This window comes from Tupaia chinensis, unplaced genomic scaffold, assembly GCF_000334495.1.
Source record: "Tupaia chinensis unplaced genomic scaffold, TupChi_1.0 Scaffold000097_1, whole genome shotgun sequence".
Taxonomy (NCBI): Eukaryota; Metazoa; Chordata; class Mammalia; order Scandentia; family Tupaiidae; genus Tupaia; species Tupaia belangeri.
Window position 1 is genome coordinate 4,141,043 of NW_006159559.1, and position 5,182 is coordinate 4,146,224.

Sequence of the window (5,182 nt, forward strand, 5' to 3'; positions counted from 1 at the left end):
GACTCCCTCCTTATAGCAAGTTTTATAGCCTTTGCTTATTCTTATTTGGGTGATCTTTATTCCACAAAGGAGACTGAAACTGAGTGCCAATTTGAGATCTTAGGACAGAAAAATGACACATACAAAAACTGATGACATCTAAATATTGTCTCCAGTTTAGTTAGTAGTATTTTATTAACCTTATCACCTTAGTTTTGATCATTTTAATATAACCTCAAAAGATGCTAAAATTAAGGGATGTCCTCTAAAGGGGGTTTGGAAGCAGTACTATTTTGGCAACTTTTCTGTGTGTCTATTAATAGTATCTCTAAATAAAAAAACAAATAATAAACTTCTAGGAATTAAACAAAGAGAAGATAATTGCAAATTTAAAGTAGGCAAGGATTTCTAAGTAGGCTATAAAGAGCATGAACCACAAACAAGAAAATATGTGTTAAATTTGGCTGTATCACTAAATCCTTTTTTATCTGCTCAAGTCATGGTTAAGAAAACATACACATGCTAGAGTGAGAATAAATATATGAAATATAAATATTTGCCAAAGGGCTTATTTTCAAAATAATATATCAATAACTTACAACTTACTAAAAATGAAACAATCCTATTAAAATGATAAAACAATTTTCACTGATGCTTTACACAAGAAGATAAAGGAATGGCTATGAGTACACGAGAATATAATTGCCATCATTCCTAATTGGGAAAATAGAGACAAAAATGATGTAAAGCTCTACACACATTAGAATGCCTGAATTCGGAAACACTGGGCATATGCGTGAGCGTGCCCAAAATCTTAGAGGAGAATGGAGGAAAAGATATTGCAGGGTGTTCATGCTCCTGAGAGATGTGTTCTCAATTTCTTTTTCTTTGTCTTTGTCTCTCTCCTGTAAACACACAGGTTCTAAAACACATTAATAATAATAGTAATAATAATATGGGAGGAGGTCAGCTGCTTCAAGATGAAGCTGAATATCTCCTTCCTTTCCACTGGCTGCCAGAGACTCACTGTAGTGGATGATGATCAAAAACTTCGTACTTTTTATGAGAAGCGTATGACCACAGAAGTTGCTGCTGACACTTTGGGTGAAGAATGGAAGCGTTATATAGTTTGAATCAGTGGTGGGAATGACAAACAAGGTTACTCCATGGAGCAGGGTGTCTTGACCCATGGCCATGTCCGCCTGCTACTGAGTAAGGGACATTCCTGTTACAGTCCAAGGAGAACTGGAGAAAGAAAGCACAAATGTTCAGAGTTGCATTGTGGATGTCAACCTGAGCATTCTCAACTTGTTTTTTTTTTTTTTTTCTTTTTTACAGAGAGGTTTTTGCTATAGGGTGCGTGTACTCACCAGCCAGACATTGAAAGACTGAGAGAAAGTGAGAAATCATCCCCCTGGGGAGGGGGATGGCCACGCCACGATCCCTTCTCCTCCATTCTCCTCTCAGGATCTTGGGCACGCACGCACACGTGCCCGGCATGAGTTTAAGCAACTGGGTCTGGGACGCGAACCACGGTTGACTACATGGGAGTTCAGTGACATAGCCATTACATCATCTGCTGGTCCCAACCTTGGTTATTGTTAAAAAAAAGAGAGAAGAATATTCCAGGACTGACTGATACTACCATGCCTCGTTGCCTGGGGCCTAAGAGAGCTAGCAGAATCTAAAAACTTTTCAATCTCTCTAAAGCAGACAATGTCTGCCAACATGTTGTAAGAAAGTCCTTAAATAATGTAAGAAACCTGGGAACCAGCAGTTAGCGTAATGGCTATGTTGCTGGACTCCCACGTAGTCGACCACGGTTCGTGTCCCGGACCCGGTGGCTTAAAACTCACGCCGGGCACGTGTGTGTGTGTGCCCAAGATCCTGAGAGGAGACTGGAGGAGAAGGGATTACAGTGTGGCCATCCCCCCTGGGGGGTGATTTCTCGCTTTCTGTCTCTATGTCTCTCTGTCTGTCTGGCGAGCACACGAGCCCTACAGCAAAAACCTCTCAAAAAAAAAAAAAGAATGTACGAAACCTGGGACCAAAGCACCTAAGATTCAACATCTTGTGACTCCCTGTGTCCTGCAACACAAACCCTGGCATATTGCTCTCAAGAAACAACGTACTAGCCTAATGGCTATGTTGCTGGACTCCCATGTAGTCGACTACAGTTCGTGTCCTGGACGCGGTGGCTTAAAACTCACACCAGTCACGTGTGTGTGTGTGCCCAAGAGCCCAAGAGGAGAATGGAGGAGAAGGGATTGCGGCGTGGCCATCCCCCCTGGGGGGTGATTTCTTGTTTTCTGTCTCTCTGTGTCTCTCTGTCTGTCTGACGAGCGCATGTGCCCCATAGCACCAACCTCTTCAAAAAACAGACAAACAAACAAAAGAAACAACATGCTAAAAAAAAATAGAGGCAGCAGAATATGCTTAACTTTTGGCCAAGAGAATGGAGGCTAAAGAAAAATGCCAAGAACAGATTATGAAGAGAAGCAGGCTGTCCTCTCTGAGAGCTTCTACTTCTAAGTCTGAATTCAGTCAAAAATAAGATTTTTATAAGAGAAAGAAATAAAATCAGAACTGAAATCTCCTTTGTTGTCTTTTCTTTAAACTACACAAGACAAAAATAAGATTTTTATAAGAGAAAGAAATAAGATCAGATCTGAAATCTCCTTTGTTGTCTTTTCTTTGAACTAGACAAGATCGAGAAACTCAGGTCATAGAAAGGTGGGAGATGGATATATCACTCCTACAGCGTCTGCAGGGGAAGTGATATTCAAATTTGGAGTCTGGTACTGTCCTGCTATGGAAAGGAGACATGGCATAGGAAGGGATTTTTAGCATAAAACAGGTGCTGTCTCTTCAGAAAGGCATGGAACCAAATTGGAAATAAATGACTTGGACTCCAAAAAAAACTATAATAATAATAGTAATAATAATTTACAATGGCTAAAATTGAAAAGACTGACAATACCAAGTGTTGGTGAGGATGTGAAAAATCTCTTGTTGGCAGGAGTGTAAAATTAGATAACCATTTTAGAAGACGACTATGTACTTTCTTAACATTTTAAACACACAACTAATATGTACCCCATTCATTCCATTTATTAAATATTTCTGCAGCTGAAATGATAATGTATGTCCCTACAAAGTCTCACGCATTCATGTCTATGACAGATTTATTCATAATAGATTCAAACTAGAAGTAATCCAAATGTCCATCAGCAGATGCATGGATTTGAAAAAAATGAAAACAATGATTATAAGAATGAAGAAACTAGTGATGCATGCAACCACATGGACAAATCTCAAAAATTATTATTCTAAGTGAATAAAACCAGACATAAAAAAGTACATACTATATAAATCTATTTACATGAATACGAGCTCCTTTCTGTAGACAGAAAACAGACCAGTGACTGTCTGGGTGGAGGTAGAGGAAGGGATTAACTACAAAAGGGCAGTAGGAATCTTTTAGGGGTGATGGAAATATTCCGTTTTTGGATCTTGCTGGTAGTTTCCTGGATAATGTATGTCTGTCAAAACTCCTTTAACTGTACATTTTAAATAAACACAATTAATTTTACATAAAATGTGCTTCAATAAACTTGATAAAAAATAAAATGGGGTAATATAATTTAGAATTTGGAGGAGCTTCGGAGATACTTTAGTGGTCTCCCCATGTTGTAAAAAGGAGAAGACACAGTTGAAAATGTTAAATTTGTTACACATATTTCCACAGTAAATAAGGAAGGGAATGTAAATTAAAATCTAGGTCTTTTGGTTGTCTGTATTATATTAACTTCATAAATATGTAGATGGAAACATACATGGATATATGCATGCAGATGTATATGTATGTATGTATAATACAAAATTTAGAATACTGCGGGATATTCTACAAGACTTTGCATCCCTTTGATTAGATAATGAAAGTGACTTACTGCAAATATAAATTGGCTAAACTAGCTACTTAGTCTTCCTGCTTGAAGGAACAGGGAAGGCCTCCAGGTTCTCAGAACACATTGGTTAGCCTGACTTTTCCAGAAATGATAGGAATTCCTATTAGGATACATTTCCAAGGCCTGGAAATGTTTTCAATAAGCCATGAGGAGTTTTGGCTCAATGTTCCTGTTCAGTTCATGCCTTTTGGGCTTCACAGAACACTCAATCTACAACATGTGCTAGAAACCTGGATGAGGCTAAGATTGAAAACTTCTGCTGTCCATTATTTGCCACTTTGCTTTTTCTTTCATTCAGTGGTCCATTTCCACCTGCTTGGGAAAGTAAGTCTAACTCCAGAGCAGCAGCAGAGATGGGAGGTAACAGTTCTTCCCAGGTCTTCGAACCAGCCCTCACTGCTTCCCTTGTATCTACCTTATCCGAGCTAGTCTCAGAATCATCATTTTGGAGTTTGCAACACTCCGCTCAAAAGGAGAAGTGTTTGAGTGTTATTTTACATGACATATTTCAGCATTCAACTAGAACAACAAAAAAGTTCCATTCAGTGTAAACACATGACAGGAGCTGTGGAAAGTCAGTGTTACTAAATACTTAGAGGGCTTAGACTCTTCCAGGACAGACAGATGCAATAGCTGACCATTTGCACTGCAGGCATGCAGATAGCTGTTGTACATTCACGTGGGTTATTCTTTTCTTCCTGTCAGACTGAATAAAGCACACAAAGTAGGATTTTAGCAAAGAACCATTTAAACTTTATCTTAAAACAATAAGGGCAAAATATTAATATATATATATATGAACTTTTATGGGTTTTGAGTTTCTTTATTTGTGAAGTGAGTGTCTGGGTAACCTTGAAATCAATGATACTATTCTATATGTTCTGTACAATGGGATAATGGATGGCTCACATCTGAAGTACTGCTCTTAGACATTATTCCATATTTATAAGCCCTAGATGCTGCCATCCTTATTTAGGGCTCTAAGAATCTAACAAGGAGGGATGATTCCCCTGACAATTCTTTCTGACTGCTTGCACGTGGCTGTTTCTGTTCTCGAACGTTTGGCTCATCCTGCTAGGTCTTTTACAAAGATGCAGATGTTTTTAAAAAGTGGCAAAAAGATCAAAGAGACTTTTTTGTGCCTGATGTGCTGGAATGGGTCTAAGTTCTGTTAAATCTGATTTGAACATATTAAACAGAACCAGAAACTAGTGATTTTCAAGAGGTTGCTGGTG